Source organism: Staurois parvus, unplaced genomic scaffold (assembly GCF_062004578.1).
Source record: "Staurois parvus isolate SC_StPar_1 unplaced genomic scaffold, SC_StPar_1.0 ptg000437l, whole genome shotgun sequence".
Classification (NCBI taxonomy): Eukaryota; Metazoa; Chordata; class Amphibia; order Anura; family Ranidae; genus Staurois; species Staurois parvus.
Genome location: NW_028318233.1, coordinates 2,487,613 through 2,515,256, shown reverse-complemented (window position 1 = coordinate 2,515,256; position 27,644 = coordinate 2,487,613). Strand labels below are relative to the sequence as shown.

Genomic DNA, 27,644 nt, shown 5'->3' with positions numbered 1-27,644 from the left:
CTACATTTTAGGGCTTGTTCTCACCAGCAGCAGTGTGGTAATGTGTGCGAAATCACATTTTCCTACATTGCAAATAAATGTGCTGCCTTTTGCAGACTCATGTGGGTGCCATTAATTCCTTATGGCACCCCCATGCATTAAGCAAAAACCCCCCCTTCTACGTGTGCTCCCACTAAAAAGGTATGGTACCACAGTACCATGCATTTTGGTGCGATGAGACTTTAAAAAGCATGCCTCCACTAGCAGCCCATTAAAAAAGTGACATGCAGAAATGTGCAAAAGAGTGCATGCTCTTGGACGCACCTCATGGTGTAAATGAGTCTCCAGACTGGTGTACCCTGAGGTTCTAAAGGGTGCCTTGACTGAAAAAAAAGACTGAGAAACATTGTGTTTTGCTAAGCAAAGGGGAACATGTAACAAGTATAAAGGAAGTATTTTCCCAGTTTGGCTGCAGGCGTGGAATTACACTTAAAGTGGTAGTAAAGTCTGTTTTTGTACTTGTACCTACAGGTGAGCCTATAAAAAGGTTTAGCTGTAGATGCTGTAAATGTCTCCTAAATGTGCACTGTTTAGGAGATATTTACCTGTGTAGCAGCATACCTGTGCCATTCCCGCAAAAAGTGATTCCCGCTCACAGGCGCGGGAGTGATGTCATCGCGGCTCGGCCTTTCAAGCTACCAGAGCCTGAGATCCTGGAAGAAGGACAGGGTAAAGATGGAACCCCTGTCAGCGGTGAAGGTGCGCTGCTGGAGGGCTTCATTTTAAGGTAAGTCTTATATAAAGTGTTAGTATTATGATATTGCCTTGCAGGGAAAACTTTTTTTTTAACTAGCAGGTATACTACTGCTTTAAAAACAGAAAGGATGGCAGAGTCAACATGAAAAGTTTATGGTGGTCCCCAGGGTTAGTTTGTGCATGCATGAATGCCACCATCACAAGTCTATGACCAGCTGTAGTCTTTTTAATAATTGTAAATTACCTTTGAAGTCTTTTGGCACACAGTGTCAAGCTTTGCATATTGTTGGTCAATGAACAAGCCTTTTCTCAAAGTCAGAGCCAGATCTGTAGAGCTTTGGCCAGATAGTGGATGCCCAGTCCAGAGGAACATACAGTACAACATATGGGCCACCATGGACACTTAGGAACACAAACTGTCCTTAGGTTGTAACTGAGCAGGAGGTACTTAGCAGATGAAATGTGGAGTGGACACCAAGGGGACTGGCAACTGGTATAAACCACAAAACAGTAGAAAATACACATGTAATGCCGTGGTATCATATAGCAATGAATAGAATAGAGATTTATGGGTGGCTTTCAGGATGAACTTTGCTGTGGACCTTCCAAAGCTGCACAAATCGATAATATTTTTGGATTCCATAGAGCTCCACATGATTATAGCTATGGCTTTGAAGTTGGTAGCAATGGAACTGAACAGTTTAATAGCTTTTCTTGCTGACCTAAGGCTACTTTTACACTGATCCATTTTAAAAATGCATAGGCATTTTTACCGCGCTTTTGCCATGCTTTCTGAGCGTTTTAGCCACTTGACAACCTGGCTATAGCCGAATGACGGCTGCAGCACGGTTGTCCAGTTCTGGGAGGACGTCATATGATGTCCTCCCAGAACGTGCCCCCAGCGGTGTGCACCCAGCGATCTCCGTGATCAGCTGTGTCCGTAGGATGATCAGCTCCCTGATGATCAGTGCCCAGCAGTGCCACCCTCCAGTGCTACCCACTTGTGCCCAGCAGTGCCAAGCAATGCCACCCACCTGTGCCCATCAGTGCCCAGCAGTGCCACCCTCCAGTGCTACCCACTTGTGCCCAGCAGTGCCAAGCAATGCCACCCACCTGTGCCCATCAGTGCCCAGCAGTACCACCCATCAGTGCCCAGCAGTGCCACCCATCTAGGTCCAGCAGTGCCTCCCACCAGTACCCAGCAGTGACACCCATCAGTGCTGCCCAGCAGTGCCACTCATCAGTGCCCAGCAGGTCTTCCAGTCAGTGGCGTCAGTCAGTGCCACCCATCAGTACCCATCAATGCTGCATATAAGTGCAGCATCATCAGTGCCAGCTCATCAGTGCTGCCCATCAGTGCTGCCTATAGTGCTGCCTATCAGTGCCCATCAGTGCTGCCTATCCGTGCCACCTCACCAGTGCCGCCCTTCTTTGCCCATCAGTGCCGCCTATCAGTGCTGCCTATCAGTGCAGCCTCATCAACGCACATCAGCAAGAAGAAAAATGACCTGTTTGCAAAAGTTTATAATAGAAAAAAAGAAAAACTTTTTTTTACATTTTTTGATAATAGCACAAAAATAAAACACCCAGTGGCAATTAAATACCACCAAAAAAAAGCCCTATTTATGTGAAAAAAATATATAAAAATGTCATATGGGTACTATGTTGCATGACCATGCAATTGTCATTCAAAGTGCCACAGTGCTGAAAACTGAAAATTGGACTGGGCACTAAGGGGGCAATAAGTGCTTATAAGTGCTTATAAGGGGCAAGTGGTTAAAGGACACGTGAATTAAAAACTGCACCAAAAACACTTCTCAGAGGCGTTTATGAGGAGCTTTTCAGGCATTTTTCAGGCGTTTTCCATTTATTTCAATGGGAAAAGGCGTTTTTTTTTGGGGGGGGGTTAACTCCCCAAACATGCCCCAAAGATGCTGCAAGCAGGAGTTTTTACACTGCACTGCAAGCACAGCTCCTGAGTGCGAAAACATACATAGATATACATTCACATACATAGGGAAGCGTTTTTCTTGAGCTTTTCAGGCGCTTTTTTTTTTATGCAAAATCGCTTCAAAAACTCCTCAGTGTGAAAGTAGCCTAAGTATCACAGCTGTGGAACCAGCTGCACTGCACAGAGCATACATGGTGAGATTTCAGAGAATAATCCCAGAGACTGCTGAACACACGCCTGTGTCTGGAACTAACAGGAACACAGAAAAACCAGGACCAGATATTTAATGTCAAGGTGTTCAGTCCAAAAGTGTGTATGATGGTTTGATAATGTGGGAGCAGCCATAGGCGCTGTCCTTTGTCACTTGTCACCAACAGGTTACATATCATTTGGGCTTCAGGTTCTTATTTAGAGATGTTTTTCCCCCATTTCTGATGCACTACAGTGAGGTTAACCAGACCTGAAGATCAATAACCTAAAGAGACCAATATTACTTCTAGTACTGATTTTATATGGAAGTCAATCACTCAAATACTCATCTCAATCACAAAATAATGCCAAGAATTACAATCTGCAATTTCATTTAATGGCTTGGCCCAATGCCTGTCAATAAACCACCATTATCACAACAATCAGCAACTCTAAAGATATGATTGCGGTTTTAGATGATTTTGATTAATGATTTTTTTGTGGACATACTCTCAGTATAAAACAAGTAATTATATTATGATAATAGTAACATCGCGCTAAAATATTAATAAAGCATCGGCTACACATCACCCACCAAAACTGCATATTTACAGAAGAATTACCATTCTCATAAAACAGATTTATTTAGTACTTCAGTAGAAAATTGATGCTATACTTATGTATAATAATACTATTCATCCTCTCCCCTGTGTGAGGCATTATATCTTTTTAAAAGGAAAAACCATTCATACAACTGGCCGCTCGCAGCTCAAAATAATTTTTTTGTTACCTATATAGCAGCTTGGATTAAAGAATACGTAAACCCAACATTTCCTATTACTGATATGTGCCTGCTGTACCTTGTTTTGAAAAAGTATCCTGTACTCTTTGTGTTGTTTCCTTTGTGTGAAATCTCTGGTGTTCCAGCCATTCGTTCTGTTTTCCTGTTAAAAAAATTACCACACTAGGTATGAGAGCAGAGCATGGTCAGTTATCTAGCTGCGTTGTCCTGACACCCCTCCCCCCAGCACAGTCATTCACTGGGAAGATCAGTGTGATGCTGTTTCTCCCCCACAGCTCTCTGTTCTCAGCTGCATAACGAATGTGATCACATATAAAACAGGGAAATGGTATTTAGTATAATGTTTTTACATCTATACACAAATGTTTTGCCTTTCATTTCTACTTCCAACTAAATGGATTGTTATACAAGGTGAGGGTTTACATATACTTTACCTGGTTCCCACCCAGCCTATTGTACAATGATGGCCAGACAGAACTACTCTCGTTCTGGCAGGATGTCATATAACAATCTCCCATCTTTGCCGTGCATGTATGCCCCCGAGGACGAGGTCAGGGTGGAGGAGCCCCCCACTCCTCTGCCGTTGGAGATCCTGGGGAAGATGGAACACTGGCGCCCCTCATTGAGTGATGCTGACACCATCTGGAGGAGCCTCTGTTGGACAGGTATATGCTTGGAGGACTGGTGCTTCCCCACTCCTGTCCTCCCCGACACACTGCCCCCCACCTGTTTTACTTCCCTCCCCCATCCCATTGCCCCCCATCCTTCACACTGCCCCCACCTGTCACCCTGCCCCACACCTGTTCCACTTCCCCCCTCCTGTCCCCCACATTTTCCCACTACCTCCCATCTCTCCCCACTGCCCCTCACCTGTCACTCTGCACTCCTCCTATCCCACTTCCTCAATCCTGTCTCATGCCCCCCGTCATGCTGCCCCCCCACCTGTCCCTCTGCGCTCCTCCTGTCCCACTGCCCCTATCCTGTACCACGCCCCCATCATGCTGCCCCCCACCTGTCCCTCTGTGCTCCTCCTGTCCCACTGTCCCCCACCTGTCCCTCTGTGCTCCTCCTGCCCCACTGCCCACCACCTGTCCCTCTGTGCTCCTCCTGTCCCACTGCCCACCACCTGTCCTTCAGTGCTCCTCCTGTCCCACTGCCCCTCACCTGTCCCTCTGCGCTCCTCCTGTTTCATTTTCCCTCTGCGTTCCTCCTGTCCCACTGTCCCTCTGCACTCCTCCTGTCCCATGCCCCCCGTCATGCTGCCCCCCACTTGTCCCTATTTGCTCCTCCTGTTCCACTGCCCCCTACCTGTCTCTCTGCGCTCCTCCTGTCCCGCTGCCCCTATCCTGTCCCATGCCCCCCGTCATGCTGCCCCCTGTAGCAATCGTGCACACAGAGATGGACGCGGTCCTCCTATTTGTTAAGAATCTTTCATTTTGTACCATCTCTCACTCCCAAAGCAGGCTTCCTCCTCCAATCATCCCCCTCCCTCGCTGTTGAGTGACATGTGGTCTGGGTGATGACAGAGGTCACAGGCAATCCAGACACCGCAGGAGGGCGTCAAGACTATAAAACCCTCCAGCCGAACTGGTGCCTAGGTACCTCTTAGTTCGCAATCTGGGATATCAAAGACTATAAACCAAGTCCGTCACTGAGTTCAAAGACATTTCAGAGGAGTCATAAACTAGACACCACATTCAACATCCATTCTCCCCTATGATTTCATATCTTGGAATATGGGAGACTTACATAAAAAGCAGGCATATATTCAGATTGGTCACTTTGATACAAGTTTCCTGATATATTACTTCCCCTAGCTGAGATCAACAGGAGAACAGAAAATAATATCTCCTTAACCATCCCAGCAGAAAAGGCATATTTCATATGTAGACATTCAGCAGACAATTCTGCATATTAATCTACCCGTGGGTGGAATGTTACATGTACCTAGGAAAAGTTATGGGCCATAATATAAACTAGGAGGGATTTTTGTTCTAGCTTCGGTCTGCGCCCCAACACCCCTCCCCAAATAGGGCAAGTGGCTTTCTGCTGTAAGGAGACACCCTGCTGAGATCCTAGAAAAAGGCTGTTATGCTTGGAGTTGTGGTGTGTGAAGAGTTGAAGATATCCCTGCTTTAACATCAAAACTAACAGTGGAAGATCAAAGCATACTTTTGGCTCTGAAACCTGATCTGCTTAACCCAATTCTGACGGCAAGTACTTTAACCCTCTAACTTCCCTCTGTTATCTCTTTGCTGTGCTATTGTTCCCTGTATTTTTATATATATATTGGCTATATCTTTTTCTGTAAATATTTCTTGCACTCTTTTGACCTTTTAGTAATAAATCTTACTTTCTGAAAGTGTTGAACTGTTTCTAAAGCTCTTTAATGCAAATTACGAATTCCTGCCGCTGAAGAGCGCTACTGTGTGTGTTTAACACTCTATATAACCTGCTTGCGGTGACAGTGGTATACAGACGATTATCTAACCATCATAGTGTTATTGCTAATATTGCCGAGTTACCTCTTTCTCTTCCCTGAAGAAGTCACGTGATTATCGTGACGCAACGTGTCGGTACGCGGTGACAGGACTTCCGGTACGCGGTGACGTCATTTCCGGCGTGGGGGCCATCTTTGTACACCCGGAACCATGCACATACACCCATAGTATTTGGAAATGCCTGATGTTACTGTGAGACATGTGAGTAGGATTTCTTTGATTTATCGAGTTAATAAATACTGATTTACACTATGGAGGATCTTTATCTGTTTTATCATGATTCTGTGTGGGTGAACTACTGAGACAAGTACCAGGGGTGTGGAGTACTCAGGAGGATAAAGGCCTGTGGATTTCAAGGAGGATTCATCTAGTGGTGACGAGATTGTTCCTGGGAAAGAGTTACTTACCCAAAAGCGAGCTGGCCTTTGTGGTCACTATTGGGAGGTGAGGGGCCAGTTTAAAAGGTTTTGGATTCACGAGTTGTGGGCACTGGATTCACAATATTTGCACGCGAGTCATTGCTGTGGAGCACGGCTTTATATTTACTTTGCTGGGACATTTTTGCAGTGGATATATGTGTAAATGTGTGTATATATATATATATATATATATATATATATATATATATATATATATATATATATACATAGTTTGTATTATTTCACAGAGTGTTTTATACACATGAATATATTATTCACTTAATATGATTTTAATGTTGGGGTAAAAATATTTTTTGATTATATGTGTGAGCACTAATTAGTAATACACCATTTTTTACTAAATTATGTTTATTTAATTAGTTTGATTGTATATTGATTTAGTATTTATTCAGCGCTGCAACATTTATTATTTATTGTTGTTTTACACTTTATGGTTGAAGGGGGGTGTTAGCAGCTTAGTGGTAGGTTTCTCTATTCAAGCGCAGGAGATTATATTTTTTTCACTTCTCCTGTCCCGCTGCCCCAATCCTGTCCCTCTGCATTCCTCCTGTCCTGTTGCCCCTCACCTGTCCCTCTGCACTCCTCCTGTCCTGCTGCCCGATCCTGTCCCATGCCCCCCGTCACGCAGCCCCCCACCTGTCCCTCTGCACGCCTCCTGTCCCACTGCCCCTCTGCACTCCTCCTGTCCCACTACCCCTCACCTGTCCCTCTGCGCGCCTCCTGTCCTGCTGCCCCGATCCTGTCCCATGCCCCCCGCCATGCTGCCCCCCACTTGTCCCTCTGCCTCCCCACCCATCACGCTGCCCCTCATAATGCTGCCCTCCTTCTGTCACACTGCTACCCTCTTGTCCTACTCCTGTCCTGTTATCCCCCGTCATGCTGCCCCCCTCCTGTCCCACTGCCCCTTTCCTATCCTGCGGCCCCTCCATCACACTGGCCCCGTCCTGACACCCCCCCATGTCACACTGCACTCCATCATGCTCCTGTCCTGAAGAGGTGAATCTTAAACAGCAAAGGGAGGGAAAAATTTAGATGCGGGGGGTGCCCGATTTTAATCTTGCCTAGGGCAGCACAAAACCAAAATACACCACTGACCGGTAGGCAAGTGATTAAAGCAAAATTCCAGTTTTGGCACTTTTTTTTTTTTTTAAATAAATGTTTTCTTGAAATTGCCCAGTAAAGTTAATTGTAAAAAATACAGCTTTAGCTGCAATGCTCACCTTCAATCCAGCGCTCACCACAACTAGATGGTGCAGCACTTCCGATGGCATTGAGGTGTATATAAAGCTTCTTTTTTTTTATTGGTGTGGGGAGGCATTCAGAAAATTTGATATGAGCTTTAGGAACTTCAAACACATGCAGAAACCACTGATCCCAAGTCATAATAGTCATCAGGCTTTAGAGAATGGTCTGAGCAGCCCCGCAGCCTCTTTTCCTTCGGAATGGCACACCAACACACCTTGTACATTCTGAATGGCACACCAACACACCTTGTACATTCTGTATGGCACACCAACACACCTTGTACATTCTGAATGGCACACCAACACACCTTGTACATTCTGAATGGCACACCAACACACCTGTACATTCTGTATGGCAACCAACACACCTTGTACATTCTGAATGGCACACCAACACACCTGTACATTCTGTATGGCAACCAACACACCTTGTACATTCTGAATGGCACACCAACACACCTGTACATTCTGTATGGCACACCAACACACCTTGTACATTCTGTATGGCACACCAACACACCTTGTACATTCCGTATGGCAACCAACACACCTTGTACATTCCGTATGGCAACCAACACACCTTGTACATTCTGAATGGCACACCAACACACCTTGTACATTCTGAATGGCAAACAAACACACCTTGTACATTCTGTATGGCACACCAACACACCTTGTACATTCTGAATGGCACACCAACACACCTTGTACATTCTGAATGGCAAACCAAATCACCTTGTACATTCTGAATAGCACACCAACACACCTTGTACATTCTGAATGGCACACAAACACCTTGAACATTCTAAATGGTACACCAACACACCTTGTACATTCTGAATGGCAAACTAACACACCTTGTACATTCTGAATGGCAAACCAAATCACCTTGTACATTCTGAATAGCACACCAACACACCTTGTACATTCTGAATAGCACACCAACACATCTTGTACATTCTGAATAGCACACCAACACACCTTGTACATTCTGAATGGCACACCAACACACCTTGTACATTCTGAATGGCACACTAACACCTTGAACATTCTGAATGGCACACCAACACAGCTTGTACATTCTGAATGGCACACTAACACCTTGTACATTCTGAATAGCACACCAACACACCTTGTACATTCTGAATGGCACACTAACACCTTGAACATTCTGAATGGCACACCAACACACCTTGTACATTCTGAATGACAAACTGACACATCTTGTACATTCTGAATGGCACACCAACACACCTTGTACATTCTGAATGGCACACCAACACACCTTGTACATTCTGAATGACAAACTGAGACACCTTGAACATTCTGAATTGCACACCAACACACCTTGTACATTCTGAATGGCACACCAACACCTTGAACATTCTGAATGGCACACCAACACACCTTGTACATTCTTAATGGAAAACTAACACAACTTGTACATTCTGATTGGCACACTAATGCACTTTGTACATTCTATAAGGCACACTAATGTATCTTGTACATTATGAATGCTTTACTAATGTACCTTGCATATTTTGATTGGCACACCAATGCACCTTGTACCTTGAATGGACCAGTAATGTACTGCCAAAAAGGTTTTGGTGCATAAATGCAACTCAGTTTAATGTGTGAAATAAAAGAAGTAAATGATTGTGCCCTAAACACATTGCAGAGATGTAAATATGTCCCATAACTGTTGAGAAAGGATAACTGTTTACCTTCAAGAGAAATGTTTGCAAAAAAAAAGTTGGATACATTTGATAAAAATCAAATAATGAGATATTTTCCATGAACTCATGAAAAAAAGACAATCCTACCCTATGTATTTTTATACAAGCCTGATCAAAGAAATCATTGTTTGTTATTGATAGTGAGCTCGGTTTCAGGCTAAAAGCTTAGGAAGGGTCTTGCTGTTTGCATTGCCTTTTCCTAATTATTTTAGACATTTTCTTCTTTGTGCTCTCTCCAGATATATCTTTTATTATGATCAGCAGAACATCCCAACTGATTTTATGTTTGGTTTGTTTTCCCCCAAACACAGAAATGACTGAATGGTTTGAAGGATAATCACATAACAAAATATTGAACGCTCAGCTGGATTACACCTCATTTTTATATAATGTAAAATAATGGTTTTTAAAAATGCATCTTAACAGTGTGAGATCTATTTAACAATATTTTCACAAACACTTCTGATTAAACAGTGAGGAATTATTGTTTTCTCTTATTTCAGTGACATATTTCAACTATAGTGAAGAAAATAGCTGACTGATACAACAATTCTTTTGAAAAACATAACAATTAGGAATCAGATTTTAAGCAAGTTAAGATGCATTTTGTCCAGCACTAATTACTTGAAATATTGTACGTCAACACTAGACATGAACTGGGTGTCCTCTGAATCTAGCTGTATCTGAACACTTTTTTTAGTCCGGTCATCTGCCAAGCCATTCACCACTCAGCAGCAAACAAAGGGGCTTGATGCTGGTAACATCAATGTCTTTATATCGACTCATAATTTCTGTTGAGTGGTGAATGACCTGGTCCTCAGCTGATTGAATAAAAAAGAGACCGTGTTCTGTCACACTCAGTGGTGGACTGACAACTCATGGAGCCCCCAGGCAATAGGGGATCATGGGGCCCCTGTGTCCTTGCCCAAACTCAAAAAAGCCTATGCAAAAGGTACCAGGGGCATCTCATGGGGCCCCCTACTGACTCCGGGCCTTCGGGCAGTGCCTGAGTTTCCAAATGGTCAGTCTGCCCCTGGACTCACACTTATATGTATTTTTCCTGTGTTGTATTGAACTGCATCAGATTATTATTGTTCTGTGGTATGCTGACACCTATTGGCAGTTTTGACCCACTACAGCTTGCTTACTATTGTGATTTGGTATTTTTCTTTGTCCTCTCCTCTTGCTTTAGTACTAATTAGTTCAGACCTAGTTAGACCCTGCCTGTCTCTTCCGTATTCTCTCAGTCAGTGCTCGTGTCTTCATAGAGACAGGGCTAAGGAAAGTCATTGATTGTCTTCTTACATTTCAAAAGACTGGAAAACATCCTCTGTACTGTAATTGTCTGATGTAAAATACATTGGATTCAACTTCTGTGTCTTATTAAAGAATTAAGCTGTCTATGAATAGTGCTATGTTAGCAGATAACCATACTGTCTAAACACACTGGTTGTAAGGAGGTATGGCAATGCAAAAAGTGGCATTTGAAAAAAGAACAACACGACTTTAATGTTTTCACAGACAAGAGTTCAGAGTATAACAAAAGAAACAGCAGCACAAACGCATAGTGTACCATTCCTTATAGTCGCACCTCTTTCAAGATGTATTTAAAGCGTAGGATAGCCCAGCACAGACAGGTTGATGAAGACGCTTGTGGCAGGCGCAGCACCCTTTGGTGCCTAGTGCGCTGTGGCATTAGAAAAATTATGCAATTGCTGTTTCTTTGTTTGATTAGACTGACTTTACTCTGTAATTCCTCCAATGCCGCTCTATGGATGCAGTAGGTTTAAAGAGCACACCGAATACTTTAGTTAACTTTTTTAATAACTTCAATCTTCTTCATATAACACTGCTTACAATGGCTTATTTCTTTCATATTACAATGGTTTCATTTGTATTACATTGGGTTGATTCAATAGCTTATCTCGATAGATTCGATTGGATTATGATTACTCTACAGTGACTTGATTCGGTATATTCGTAAATTCGATAAGTTCGTAAGTTCGATAAGTTCGTAAGTTCGATAAGTTCGGTGGAACTAAAGTAAACACATACAACATTTTTAGACACAGATCTACCTGCACTGTTAAACAATAGAGGAACACACAAGTGCATTAAATACCTATTTGGCCTGCTCTGCCTCCATAAAGCTTTTCTGATTGGAAATGTCTGTTTCCTCTTCTTCAGGGAGTTTTACACAGGCATAAATGTGAAACTGGCTGGGATTGGTTAAGGCTCTGTACAGTGTGAGGCTGTCTGTGATTGGCTCATCTTTAACTAACTCTTAAAGGAATATTTTCCTTTTTTGCTTCTGCTAACACAATGAATATATAAATGTCATATAACAATCAAAGACATAAATTACAGCAATGATTTTGCTTTTGGCTTTAACATATGCACATATATACTATACTGAGGTTATTGGCAGGTTTGGTATACACATATACAGTCATGGCCGAAATTGTTGGCACCCTTGATATTTCTCCAGGAAATCATGTATTTCTCACGAAACGTATTGCATTAACACATGTTTTGCTATACACATGTTTATTCCCTTTGTGTGTATTGGGACAAAACAAAAAAAGGGAGGAAAGAAAGCAAATTCGACATAATGTCACACAAACCTCCAAAAATGGGCTGGACAAAAGTATTGGCACCCTTTCACAACTGCGGATAAATAAGAATGTTACAAGCATGTGATGCTCCTGTAAACTCACCTGGGGCAAGTAACAGGTGTGGGCAATATAGAAATCACACCTGAAAGCAGATAAAAAGGAGAGACGTTCACTTAACCTTTGCATTGTGTGTCTGTCTGTGCCACACTAAGCATGGACAACAGAAAGAGGAGACGAGAACTGTCTGAGGACCTGAGAACCAAAATTGTGGCAAAATATCAACAATCTCAAGGTTACAAGTCCATCTCCAGAGAACTAGATTTGCCTTTGTCCACAGTGCGCAACATTATCAAGAAGTTTGCAACCCATGGCACTGTAGCTAATCTCCCTGGTCGTGGACGGATGAGGAAAATTGATGAAAGATTGCAACGCAGAATAGTCCGGATGGTGGATAAGCAGCCCCAAACATGTTCCAAAGACATTCAAGCTGTCCTGCAGGCTCAGGGAGCATCAGTGTCAGCGCGAACTATCCGTCGACATTTAAATGAAATGAAACGCTATGGCAGGAGACCCAGGAGGACCCCACTGCTGACACAGAGACATAAAAAAGCAAGACTACAGTTTGCCAAAATGTACTTGAGTAAGCCAAAAGCCTTCTGGGAAAACGTCTTGTGGACAGATGAGACCAAGATAGAGCTTTTCGGTAAAGCACATCATTCTACTGTTTACCGAAAACGGAATGAGGCCTACAAAGAACAAAACACAGTACCTACGGTAAAATATGGTGGAGGTTCAATGATGTTTTGGGGTTGTTTTGCTGCCTCTGGCACTGGGTGCCTTGACTGTGTGCAAGGCATCATGAAATCTGAGGATTACCAAAGGATTTTGGGTCGCACTGTAGGGCCCAGTGTCAGAAAGCTGGGTTTGCGTCCAAGATCCTGGGTCTTCCAGCAGGACAATGACCCCAAACATACGTCAAAAAGCACTCAGAAATGGATGGCAAAGAAGCGCTGGAGAGTTCTGAAGTGGCCAGCAATGAGCCCAGATCTAAATCCCATTGAACACCTGTGGAGAGATCTTAAAATTGCTGTTGGGAAAAGGTGTCCTTCCAATAAGAGAGACCTGGAGCTGTTTGCAAAGGAAGAGTGGTCCAAAATTCCGGGTGAGAGGTGTCAGAAGCTTATTGATGGTTATAGGAAGCGACTGATTTCAGTTATGTTTTCCAAAGGGTGTGCAACCAAATATTAAGTTAAGGGTGCCAATACTTTTGTCCAGCCCATTTTTGGGGTTTTTGTGACATTATGTCATATTTGCTTTTCTGCCTCTGTTTTATATTTGTTCCAATACATACAAAGGGAATAAACATGTGTATAGCAAAACATGTGTTAATGCAATACCTTTTTTGTGTGAAATACTTGATTTTCAGGAAAAATATCAAGGGTGCCAACAATTTCGGCCATGACTGTATATGAACCATATTAACAACCTAGGACTGGTCTTAGCTGGCCAGCTACACTCCCACCAAAATTACCTATAATTCTATGTTCTCAGTAATAGGATTCGAACATGAATTTGAGGAATTTTCCATCAGTTTCTCAACTCTCAAGTGTCTTTGTTACTCTCAAGCAGAACAACTAACTTTTGTATTGGACGTTCCAACTTGAGTGGAGTTGTGAGACGTTTTCCCTTTTTGTCCAGTTTTGAGTCTCCCATTTGTAACAAAACTCTTCTTACTAGTCCTTCTTCATCCTTTTGAGCTTCTAGGACTTTGGCCAATTTCCATTGACTTCTAGGTAAGTCGTCTTCCTTTACTAACACTATGTCATCAACATGAACATTTCTTCTAGGCGTTTGCCATTTACTTCTTAGTATGAGATGAGCTAAGTACTCCTTGCTCCATCTATTCCAAAACTGCTCTGATAAATATTGAACTCTTCGCCATCTTTTCCTTGCGTATAAATCCTCTTTGGTGAAGTTGCCAGGTGGTGGCTGTATGTAATCAGACTTAAGGTGAAGTAGATGGTTGGGAGTTAGAGGTTCCAAACTTGCTGGGTCGTTGATGTTGTTGACTGTAAATGGACGACTGTTAACAATAGACATTACTTCATAGAATAGTGTCCTAAGTGAAGCATCATCTAATCTTCCGGCGTTCTTTTTCAACACTGAACTTAGTACATTTCTTACAGTTCTGATTTGCCTCTCCCAGACTCCGCCTGTATGGCTTGCATGTGGAGCATTCATGTGAAAATCACACTGTTTCTCTAACACAGGGGTGGGCAAACTTTTTGACTTGAGGGCCGCAATGGGTTCATATATTGGACCCGAGGGCCGGACCAAGAGTAGATGAATGATGTGTATGTGTCATCCATAGTAAGTATAGTAATATTCCCCCATAGTAAGCATAGTAATTAATCCCCCATATAGTAATTCATCCCCCATAGTAATTCATCCCCCATATAGTAATTCATCCCCCATATAGTAATTCATCCCCCATAGTAATTCATCCCCCATAGTAATTCATCCCCCATATAGTAATTCATCCCCCATATAGTAATTCATGCCCATAGTAATTCATCCCCCATATAGTAATTCATCCCCCATAGTAATTCATCCCCCATAGTAATTCATCCCCCATATAGTAATTCATCCCCCATATAGTAATTCATCCCCCATAGTAATTCATCCCCCATAGTAATTCATCCCCCATATAGTAATTCATCCCCCATATAGTAATTCATGCCCATAGTAATTCATCCCCCATATAGTAATTCATCCCCCATAGTAATTCATCCCCCATAGTAATTCATCCCCCATATAGTAATTCATCCCCCATATAGTAATTCATCCCCCATAGTAATTCATCCCCCATAGTAATTCATCCCCCATATAGTAATTCATCCCCCATATAGTAATTCATCCCCCATAGTAATTCATCCCCCATAGTAATTCATCCCCCATATAGTAATTCATCCCCCATAGTAATTCATCCCCCATATAGTAATTCATCCCCCATAGTAATTCATCCCCCATATAGCAATTCATCCCCCATAGTAATTCATCCCCCATATAGTAATTCATCCCCCATAGTAATTCATCCAACCATAGTAATTCATCCCCCATATAGTAATTCATCCCCCCTATAGTAATTCATTCCCCATATTAATTCATCCCCCATATTAAGTCCCCAAGTCCCCCCTGTGTCAATTCATTTACCTTTGCTCCGCGCGTTCCTCTCGCCGTGTTCCCTCGCTGTTCCGGTGTAGCATGAAAATCTGTCTCCTATGAGGATCTGTCCCCCTCGACGTATCTGCGCATGTGCCACTTTCAGGCATTAGCAGCCGATCGGCGATCTCCGGCACATGCGCAGATACGTCGAGGGGGACAGATCCTCATAGGAGACAGATTTTCATGCTACACCGGTCTTCAGGGCGGACTGTGAGAGGAGCCCAGCGGGAGCCTAGCTCCGCGGGCCGGATTAAAAGGTCCGCCGGGCCGTATACGGCCCGCGGGCCGTAGTTTGCCCATTGCTGCTCTAACAAGTACTCAGTTACTTTTTCTTTATCAATCTCTTTTAGAGCCTTGTTCAATTCGTTCTTTGCTCCAACAAAATAAGATCCTTGGTCAGATCTAAGTTCTCTGACAGTACCTCTAATGGCTATGAAACATCTTAAGGCATTGATAAAGGCGTCGGTTGACATATCTTCCAACATTTCCAGGTGAATTGCTCTGGAGCTTAGACATGTAAATATCAGTCCATATCTCTTGTACTCCTTGCGGTTTTGTTTGGTGATAAATGGGCCGAAGCAATCCATTCCGCTATAAAGAAATGGTGGTGATGGGTTTACACGATCAGCTGGTAGATCAGCCATTCTTTGTTCTTCTCTAGGTCTACGTGTCTTTCTACAGATTACACATTTACTTATGTACTTCGCTATAACTTTGCTTCCTTTCACTATCCAGTATCCACCTTCTCTCAAACAGCTTTGAGTAAAGCTTCTTCCTTGATGCAAGGATTTGTTGTGGTAGTGATTGATAATCAATCTTGTGAAGGTAGAATTTTTGGGTAGAATTGCTGGATGCTTAACTCTGTTAGGTAGCGATGCATTTTCCAGCCTCCCTCCCACCTTCAGTATACCATCCTGCAGAATAAGATTAAGCTTGTACAATGGGTGGTTGTTTGGAAGTCTCTTAGGTTCTTGACTAAGTCTCTTCAATTCTTCACTGTAGAATCTTTGATGAATGAGTCTTACAACCGTTTCTTCAGCTTTCACTCTTTCCTCTACATTCAACGATTCTTTCTTTCTGATTCCTTTTGCTAAGCGTTGAATTCGAGCTACTATGTTTATGACTGTATTCCACTTTGAACATCTGGCTAGTCGTTCAAGTATGTCATCTTGACACTTGGCAGCAGTGCTCAATGTTTGAACTACCTTTACTTCTGGATCACCCATAGACAGTTCTGTATAACCTTCACTGGGTATGATTTCCCTTTCCCAAAGGAACTCTGGACCGGTGAACCAGTTTGAATTCTTCAATTCTGTTACATTTAGGCCTTTTGAAGCATGATCTGCCGGGTTTTGCTTTGTGTCAACATAGTGCCAATGTTCTGGATTTGTTGCTTTTTGAATTTTTGGAACTCTGTTAGCGACAAAGGTGTGGAATCTTTGAGCTTCATTGTTTATATAACCTAGGACAACTTGTGAGTCTGTCCAAAAATGCTCTTCATCTATTTTCAATTCCAATTCTTCTTTCAGAAACTGACTTACTGATGCTGAAACGACTGCTGCCGTTAGTTCGAGTCTTGGTATTGTCTGAATATTGTTGGGTGCTACTCTGGCCTTTCCCATAACTAGGGCACAGTGTATCTTTCCTTCTCCTATTGCTCTGATGTAGGAGCACTGACCATAACCATGACTACTGGCATCTGAAAAGTGATGAAGTTCTATTTTCTTGTACTTTCCGAAATCAGGAGGTACAAAACATCTGGGTATCCGAATTTCTTTCAAATTTTGCAAGTCTCTTATCCAACTCTCCCACCTTGGCCTCAAGCCTGCAGGTATGGGTTCGTCCCATCCCAACGTCTGTCTGCATAATTCTTGCAGTATTTCTTTTGCTCTGAGGATTATTGGTGATAGGAATCCCAACGGATCATATATTGAGGCTACTGTGGAAAGAATGGTACGTCTAGTTGGTGAAAGGATCTAGATAACTTCCATTTTGTATTATGTACGCCATTTTAAGTATTAAGTATTAAGTTAGTTTTTGTAGAGATATTAAAAGTTTAATGAAACTGTTTTTGGTTGTTCAAGGATGTATCAACAGAAGCTAACATGACCCTGACAATGTCTTTGTCTGTCTGTTTTCCCTAAAAGTTAGCCAAAACAATTTGTACCAAGAAATGTATATGTCATGTTTCATGTAGTTAGCTCATGATGGAAAGTTACAAGTTACAGTTTTAAAACTCGCTCCCCCCCCCCCCTTATTTTATCTGTAGTCTATATAATCTTATTAATGTCTAATAAACTTTGAACATCTCTGAACATAAGCTGTCGTGATTTCCGTGTTCAAGGGGTGTTCCCAGAATTCTGCTGATAAACCAGGAATCTCTCCACAGACCGGGGGTCTCTGAGGGGAAAAGAAAATCATTCCTTTCAGTTGGAACTTTCTCTTCCATGGATATTTCAAAGAAAAAATTGTCGTTTTCTACATTCCATCCCAATCCGAGTACATTCTGAACTGGAAGAGGATCATAGTTAAGATCCACATTCTTCATTGTTGATGCACGTTCGGAGTCACTGATGGATTCTAGTACCTCTCTGTCGTTTGAGATGAATTTGTGAAGATGCAGGTTTCCTTTTGCGCATAACTCTTGGCTCTCTCTCACCAATTGAATTGCCGATTTTGAGGATTCTAGGCTTATAAGACCATCATCTACATAAAAGTTTTTCTTCAAAAAATTTGCTGCTGATGGACAATCCTTTTCATTCTGATTGGCCAGATACTTCATACCATAATTGGCACAACCTGGGGATGATGCTGCTCCAAACAAGTGTACTTTCATCCTGTATTCCGCTGGCTCTGTATCTGTATCTCCATCTTCCCACCATAGGAACCTCAGGAAGTCTCTATCTTCTTCCTTCACATGAAATTGGTGGAACATCTTTTCAATGTCGCACATGACTGCTATGGGATACTTTCTGAATCTACAGAGTACTCCAGGTACAGTATTTGTAAGATCTGGTCCCTTTAGTAGATGATCGTTCAATGCAACATCATTGTACCTTGCTGAGCAATCAAAATCTACTCTGATCTTATCTGGTTTCTTTGGGTGATAGACACTTTGGTGTGGGATGTACCACACTTCTCCATTTTTAGGCTGACCATCAACTTTCTCTGCATGCCCTTCTTTGAGGATTTCTTTCATGAATTTCAAATAATCGTCTTTGAGTTTGGGATCTCTTCCCATCCTTTTCTTTAAGCTTTTCAATCTTGCCAGGGCAAGATCTCTGTTATTTGGCAGATGAGGTCGTTCTCTAAAAGGTAGGGGCATTTCAAGATACCCGTGTTGATTTTGCTGAATATTATCTTCTAAAACTTGTACAAACTTTATGTCCTCTTGGGATACGCTCTTTTCATTAGAACTTACGGATTCTAGGATTTTGAGTACTTTCGCTGGACTTACAGTTGGTAACTCTTGGACAGATATTCTATGACACAATCCTGTCACCTGTCCTGAATCTGCAATCTGTCGTTTTCCTCCAACAACACCCCATCCTAGATCAGTTTGGACTGCATAGGGTTCACCCTTTCCTCCTGCGATTATCTTTCGTGGTACCAACGCCTCGGGACAGTCGTAGCCTATAAACAGTCCAACACCAAATTCCTTCAGCGGGGACATTTCATGAGATATGACAGATAGGTGTTCCCATTTGTTGGCTGTTTCACAGGTAGGTATGCGATCTCGATCTAGAGGTATGTCGTCTTTTGTATAAGCTGGAGGTAGATCTAATATGCAGTTTGAGTGGAGTCCTCTAACTCTCAGTCCTTTGACTCTTTGACTGTTCACCAATGTGTCTCTTCCTGTCATTGTGGTGAGTTTGAGTTTCACTGGTTCTGTGGCCACTTGTAATTTCTTGCAGATTTCTTGATCAATGAAGGTGACGTCACTCTGGGCATCCAGTAGCGCATAGGCGTATACCTTCTTGTTCTTCCTTTTAGGATTTGAAATACACACTGGTACAACCATTGACGTGCCATTGATTTCTCTTTCTTTCACTCTGCAAGAGAATACTGCTGCTTTATTTTCTTCCTCAGTGTACTTGGGCATTGAGGATTTCTGTTTCTTTGGACGTTCTTCATGTAGTGGTGTAGGATGACGTCCTTTACAAACGCTGCAAGTGGCCTTTTTCTTGCATTCTTTAGTAATATGGCCTTTTCTTAAACATCCAAAACACAGCTGATTATCAAACACAAACCTTTTCTTTTCATCTGGAGACCTTTCCTTCAATTGTTGGCACTTATGTATGGAGTGATTCTCTTCACAGAACATACACTTGAAGGTAGTTTGAAGACTTGTCGGTTCTGACTCTTTACTGATCCCAGTAGTGATATTGAACTTGCTCTCATGGGCATCTGGGTGCTTAGTAGCTGTGTTAGTTGCAAAGCTAGTTGCTCTTGAGCGTCTTATCTCTCTTGTAGGCCTTTCTTCTAAGGGTTTTAAGACATAAGATGCTGTTACTGGATTACACGCTATTCGTGCTTCCTTACTGACAAATTCAGAGAACTCTTTGAAACTTGGGAAGTTTTTGCCGTGATCTAACTGTTCAGTCACATAGCGATTCCATCCAGAAGCCACTTGTTCTGGTAGCTTGGCTAGCATCCTGTGGTTTTCTAGATAGTCAATACTTCTAGTCCTTGAACATGTGGGATAGCGTTGCTGCATGCTTGCAGGAAGTCACCATACTCTTGGAGCTTGAAGTGTTCTTTAGGACCTATTTTAGGCCAGTTTATCAACTTCTCTCTGAAAGCTCTTTGTACTAAGAAGGGATGACCATATCTTGCATTTAATTTTTCCCAAGCTTGCTTGTAGGCTTCTTCATCTTTCCTATAGAAGTTACCTTCAAGAACCTTTTTTGCTTCTCCGCCAGTATACCGCTGGAGGTAGAATAACTTGTCCACTGGACGGGAGCAATTATGTTCAATGATCATTTCAAAACTTGCCTTCCATTCTATAAACTTCAGTACGTCTCCGGAGAATATAGTAGGTTCCGGAACAGGAAGTCTAGTGAGAAATCTCTGAGGTTTCACCGGGTCAACAGTTGTAACATTCTCGTGACCACTGCCATGACATATGAGAGTTGAATTATCTGGTTCTATTTTTCCACTTTGTTCTGAATCAGGTGAGTCTCTCTTCTTTTCTCTCTGAGCAGGGATGGAAGGACTATGACTTATTTCTTTACTACATGCTGGAGATTTCCTTCCATTTTCCTGGGCGTAAGGAAGAACGTAGGAGTCAGCTTCTCCACTTAGCACTGATTTGGATCTATGACTACCCTGATTCGTATCCTCTTCGTGCACTCTGAGTCTGGCTTCTATAATCTTAACTTCCTTCTGCCTTTCCAGACTTTCCATTTTATGGCGCTGAGCTTCCATTTTATGTCGCTGAGCTTCCATTTCGGCTTCCATTTTATGGCGCTGAGCATCCATTTCCTGGCGCTGAGCTTCCATTTCCTGGCGCTGAGCCTCAATGGCAGATTCCATCTCAACTTCTGCTCTTTTGGCAGCGAGTTGTTCAGCTAATTCCTTTCTTTTGGCTGACGTACTTGAGAACTCTGTTATGTGGCTGGCGCTTCTGCTAGTGATGGAAGTCAGACTTGAGATTATGGTTCCTCCTAAGGACCTAGCATAATCTTTCATGAAGAGCTCATTCATTCTCTTTCATGCCTTGACTTCATCATAATTTGCTGCAGATGATAGTTCTCTCATAAGCATCACTAAATCCCTATTGACTGCGGTACATGTATCCATGTTTCTTACAATATCCTGGGAGGGTGTCAAGGACGACCGTAAGTTGACATATGCTGTCATAAGCTCTGACTCAGAATCTTCTACCGTCTCTATTATTTCACTCAAATTCTCCTTTATGCTTTCTTGTTTTAGCTTACTGCGAATGCCTATAATATATACTTTCCACCTCTCATACATTCGGGTGAACTTTTTTCCTTTCAGTGTTGCCTTTTGCTCCAAATTTTCTAGCACCGTTTGGGTCGGTTTTCTGTCCCGTGAGGAACGTCTTAGTTCACCTGTTTCAGCTATATTTGTTTGGGGCGAGACTACCGTTACATTGCACCTTTCAGATTCAGACAGGTTCTCTTGCTCTTCACCTTCTACCATATCTATCATTGCATCCGCTAACAGTGGGGTGGCAATGCTAGGCTCAGCCATTTCTGAATGCTATAACAATTAATATGAATAATAAGGACCTGTCACTTTAAATGCAATACTAACAAATGCAAGAATAAATGACTTTCACTTTACATGTAATAGCACCAAAACACAGGCAATAAATGACTTTCACTTTAAATACTTTAGAGTCATATACTATAAATGTCTCTCTTTTATTAAAAGTCTGTATTCTCTTGAGCACAAAAATGTCTCTTGCAGAAACCTATGTGCATAAGTGAGTAATAAAGGAAAGCTCTGACCTTAATTGGAAAGCAGGATATCGTGATCTGAAGGTTGCAGAAACAAACGTCAGTCTTAAAGGAGACTTTTCTTTTCTTGATGCGGTGACTTGCGATGCTCTGCAGTGACTTTGCGATGTTCTGTGATGACTTGCGATGCTTTGCTGTGACTTTGCAATGCTCTGCGGTGACTTGCGATGCTCTGCGGTGACTTGCGATGCTCTGCGGTGACTTGCGACTAGTATCGTGAACTCTCTGGATGCAACACGTGGTCTCTTGATGGATAGCGGTGCGGGCACTCTAGCTCTGGACTGTGGCCCTCCCCCCATGCATCTCTTTCTGTCTCTAGGGGTGCAGGAGGTTTGGCGCTCTTTCTCTGACTGTCTTGCCTTTGCCGTTATGCCACTTTAAGAGTCGGTTGCAGTCTGACTAATGCGCACATGCTATGGCCTGTACTGTTGTTCTGCTGAGGTGTCTCCGCGTGGCGGTATGTGTTGGCGCTCTGTGTACCCTTTACTGTGCAAGTTGAGGAGCGCTGTTGCTTGACCTCTGAGGGTAATAGTTCCACTGTGGCAGGCGCAGCACCCTTTGGTGCCTAGTGTGCTGTGGCATTAGAAAAATTATGCAATTGCTGTTTCTTTGTTTGATTAGACTGACTTTACTCTTTAATTCCTCCAATGCCGCTCTATGGATGCAGTAGGTTTAAAGAGCACACCGAATACTTTAGTTAACTTCTTTAATAACTTCAATCTTCTTCATATAACACTGCTTACAATGGCTTATTTCTTTCATATTACAATGGTTTAATTTGTATTACATTGGGTTGATTCGATAGCTTATCTCGATAGATTCGATTGGATTATGATTACTCTACAGTGACTTGATTCGGTATAATCGTAAATTCGATAAGTTCGTAAGTTCGATAAGTTCGGTGGAACTAAAGTAAACACATACAACATTTTTAGACACAGATCTACCTGCACTGTTAAACAATAGAGGAACACACAAGTGCATTAAATACCTATTTGGCCTGCTCTGCTTCCATAAAGCTTTTCTGATTGGAACTGTCTGTTTCCTCTTCTGTCTGGTGATCATGTGTCTCTAGAAAATCCTAGCAGGGAGTTTTACACAGGCATAAATGTGAAACTGGCTGGGATTGGTTAAGGCTCTGTACAGTGTGAGGCTGTCTGTGATTGGCTCACCTTATACTAACTCTTAAAGGAATATTTTCCTTTTCTGCTTCTGCTAACACAATGAATATATAAATGTCATATAACAATCAAAGACATAAATTACAGCAATGATTTTGCTTTTGGCTTTAACATATGTACATATATACGATACTGAGGTTATTGGCAGGTTTGGTATACACATATATATGAACCATATTAACAACCTAGGACTGGTCTTAGCTGGCCAGCTACAAAGCTGGCCATCTTTGAAACACGTACAGTGTCTACAGAACACATGTCTACGGTGACATCAAGGATTACATTCCCAAACTGAACACCAATTGCACTTGCAGTGACATCGGATTCCTCCATATTCAGCCTGCTTCATCCCTAGTCAGTAGTCAAGGCTGGTGCTTATCTGGCTGCCCCTTGGGCATTTCTGGCCCCCAAATCACCTTTGCGCCATGCTTTACACATGCATAATTTTGTAAGTGCATTTCTATTTTTCAATAAATTGTCGTTTATTTTTAATACTATACTATGGGGTTGCGCTTTTGTTTATTTTGTTTTCTTGCTGTGGTTGTAAAGTGAGCACCAAATCTGGTCTTCTAGCTGCAGCTGCTAGTTTTAGCTATGTCTATTCCACGCAAAACCTTCACTACTTTTAGTATACAGTTGTGCGCAAAGGTTTGCATACCCTGGCAGAAATCATTCAATTTTGACATCGATATTTAAAACATGACTGATCATGCCAAAAAACTGTCTTTTATATAAGGATAGTGATCATATGAAGCCATTTATTATCACATAGGTGTTTGGCTCCTTTCTAAATCATAATGATAACAGTAATCACCCAAATGGCCATGATCAAAGTTTACATACCCTGGAATGTTTGGCCTTGGTACAGACACACAAGGTGACACACACAGGTAAAATGGCAAATAAAAGTTAATTTCCCACATCTATTGCTTTTTAAATTACAATTAGTGCCTGTGTATAAATAGCCAATGAGTTTGTTAGGTCTCACGTGGATGCACTGAGCAGGCTAGATACTGAGCCATGAGGAGCAGTAAAGAACTGTTAAAAGACCTGCGTAACAAGGTAATGGTACTTTATAAAGATGGAAAAGAATATAAAAAGATATCCAAAGCCTTGAATGTGCCACTTGAGCTCTGGAAAATTTACCCCCCTTCGTGACCAGGCCATTTTCTGCTATACGGCTCTGCGTTTCTTTAACTGACAATTGCACGGTGATCAACGGGTGTCGGTGCTCATCCATTGGCCGAGACCTGCTTATCAGCTTAAGTTGTGTTCAGTCACAAAATCAAGTTTATGTACATGATTTTGCACAGAATGTCTGCCCTGTAGCAGTAATTCTGCTGTAGGATGTATTGAAAGTGGTTAAGAAGTAGGCTGTTCGGGGATCTCTTGATACCAAGCCAAGTTCAGGTAGACCAAGAAAGATTGCAGCCATAACTGCCAGAAGCATTGTTCGGGATAAAAAGGAAAAACCCACAGGTAACCTCAGCAGAAATACAGGCTGCTCTGGAAAAATACAGTTTAGTTGTTTTTAAAGAGCACAATACAATGATACTTGAACAAAAATTAGCTGCTTGGTCGATTTGCCAGAAAAAAGCCTTTACTGAGCCAACGCCACAAAAAAAAAGCCCAGGTGTTGTCGGGCATATTGTAACTGGACTTTTTTGGGGTATTGGTGCAGTAAAGGCTTTTTTTCTGGCAACCGAAGAATGCAGCTCATTTTTGTTCAAGTATTTTTGTATTGTGCTCCTTAAAAACAACTAAACTGTCTTTTTCCAGAGCAGAGCAGTTTTCCTGAAACTGAGAGAAAAAATGGTGACAGGTGAGGGACCACCAGCACACAGCCTGTGATTGACAGCCTCAGCTCTGTTCCTGTGAACTGTGTGGAGGGTGTGTGTCTCTTCCCTCCATCAGCTCTCAGAGCTCTCCCCCCTTAGCTCTGCAAAGTGTAACTTCAGCTCTCCTCCCCCTTTTTTCCTAACTGTCAGACAAGATGTATAAATTCTGCAATTTGAGCAGATGTAGAGAAGAAAAGACTGTAAATAGACAGGTACAATGTATGTAGGAGGATTTGTTTCATCTTTGTGTATCACCTGAGGCCAGTCACTTCACTAGATCCATGTAAGGGTTTACAACCACTTTAAGGTAAAAAAAATGTCTAGCCTTTAGAACCACTTTAATACACTGAGCATGTTCCAGCCCTCACACTGCATTCTAAGGGGGTGCAGGCAGTGGAGTATTTAGGTTTTGTGCTGCCCTAGGCAACACAAAAATTGGCTTCCCCCCCCCCCCCCCACAGAGAGACCCTGACACTGACAAACACCCCCTTCCCCACAATAAGAGCCTGACATTGACTAACAACACACCACCCGAGAGAGCCTTCCACTATCACCATCCCATACACACTGGCAACCCCACCCTGGGAAGAGAAAAGACACTCACCTTCACAGCTCCGGACATCACCGGGAACAGGATTCAGGCTCTGCATACACCATCAAGCAGCCTGAAGCCTCTTTCAGATCCCACCTGGTCCCCATGCTGCGTGTGTCCTTTCCTCCATCCCTTCTTTCGGGGGGTGGCGCTACCCCCCTGAAAAATGACACTGCCCCAGTGAAAAATGCCACCCCGGGCAAATGCCTTGTGGTAAATACGCCCCTGGGTGCAGGTTGTGCATTTGGATTAAAGGCTGAAGAACATGTATAGGGACATGGTGAGTACAAGGGTTGGTTTTCCTGCCAGGAGTATCATGATTACAAAAGGTCGCTCTACCTGTTATACACAAGGGACACTTTGTCAAGAAAACAGGTTTTAATTCTTTTGTTTTTTGATGGACAAAGCAATGTATGGCATTCCTTGTTAAATGTTTATTGGGCAATTACAACTAGAAAAATAAAAAAAACTTTATTATTGTTAGCAATTCATTTTTACAATTAGGACTTGTCATTGTAGACATATTATTGTATTTTTAGCACTTCATGATAAAACAGTGTAAGAAACAGTACACATTAAATTGCACACTTTTACAGTGTCATTTGTACCAAATGTTTCTTTTTCTGTTGCCAATTAATAAGTCAACAGCAGGTGAGAAAATATGTATTATTAGAAATAATTATGTACATCTTGATCCAGTGTAACTTGCATGGCTCAGAGGTGCTACACATTGGCAATAGTACCGGTACTTTAGTTTGCTGGATTAGGCTTGTTTTACAGTAAATATTTATGTCCTGAAAAGTTTCAGCTTATTTTGCCAATGCTAAAACTTTCTGCAAATTTTCAGTTAATATAGATGTTTTTTATAGGTGGAATATTCAGAAAGGAGACTAATATTCAGAAATGTGACTATATACAGTCAGGTCCATAAATATTGGGACATCGACACAATTCTAAAATTTTTGGCTCTATACACCACCACAATGGATTTGAAATGCAGACTGAAATGCAAACTGCAGACTGTCAGCTTTAATTTGAGGGTATTTACATCCAAATCAGGTGAACGGTGTAGGAATTACAACAGTTTGCATATGTGCCTCCCACTTGTTAAGGGACCAAAAGTAATGGGACACTTGGCTTCTTAGCTGTTCCATGGCCAGGTGTGTTTTTCCCTCATTATCCCAATTACAATGAGCAGATAAAAGGTCCAGAGTTCATTTCAAGTGTGCTATTTGCATTTGGAATCTGTTGCTGTCAACTCTCAAGATGAGATCCAAAGAGCTGTCACTATCAGTGAAGCAAGCCATCATTAGGCTGAAAAAACAAAACAAACCCATCAGAGAGATAGCAAAAACATTAGGCGTGGCCAAAACAACTGTTTGGAACATTCTTAAAAAGAAGGAACGCACCGGGGAGCTCAGCAACACCAAAAGACCCGGAAGACCACGGAAAACAACTGTGGTGGATGACCGAAGAATTCTTTCCCTGGTGAAGAAAACACTCTTCACAACAGTTGGCCAGATCAAGAACACTCTCCAGGAGGTAGGTGTATGTGTGTCAAAGTCAACAATCAAGAGAAGACTTCACCAGAGTGAATACAGAGGGTTCACCACAAGATGTAAACCATTGGTGAGCCTCAAAAACAGGAAGGCGAGATTAGAGTTTGCCAAACGACATCTAAAAAAGCCTTCACAGTTCTGGAACAACATCCTATGGACAGATGAGACCGAGATCAACTTGTACCAGAGTGATGGGAAGAGAAGAGTATGGAGAAGGAAAGGAACTGCTCATGATCCTAAGCATACCACCTCATCAGTGAAGCATGGTGGTGGTAGTGTCATGGCGTGGGCATGTATGGCTGCCAATGGAACTGGTTCTCTTGTATTTATTGATGATGTGACTGCTGACAAAAGCAGCAGGATGAATTCTGAAGTGTTTCGGGAATATTATCTGCTCATATTCAGCCAAATGCTTCAGAACTCATTGGACGCCGCTTCACAGTGCAGATGGACAATGACCCAAAGCATACTGCAAAAGCAACCAAAGGGTTTTTTAAGGGAAAGAAGTGGAATGTTATGCAATGGCCAAGTCAATCACCTGACCTGAA

General features: G+C 42.3%; 1 long non-coding RNA gene across 1 annotated transcript; it reads right to left on the bottom strand.

Annotated features, from left to right (window-relative positions):
- Nucleotides 1–11,404: 11,404 nt before the first annotated feature.
- On the bottom strand, nucleotides 11,405–11,795 carry LOC149454157 (uncharacterized). The gene is made up of 2 exons (XR_016314362.1): nucleotides 11,721–11,795; nucleotides 11,405–11,636 (listed from the first exon to the last, which is right to left on the bottom strand). It is a non-coding gene; the product is annotated as an uncharacterized LOC149454157 (long non-coding RNA).
- Nucleotides 11,796–27,644: the final 15,849 nt, after the last annotated feature.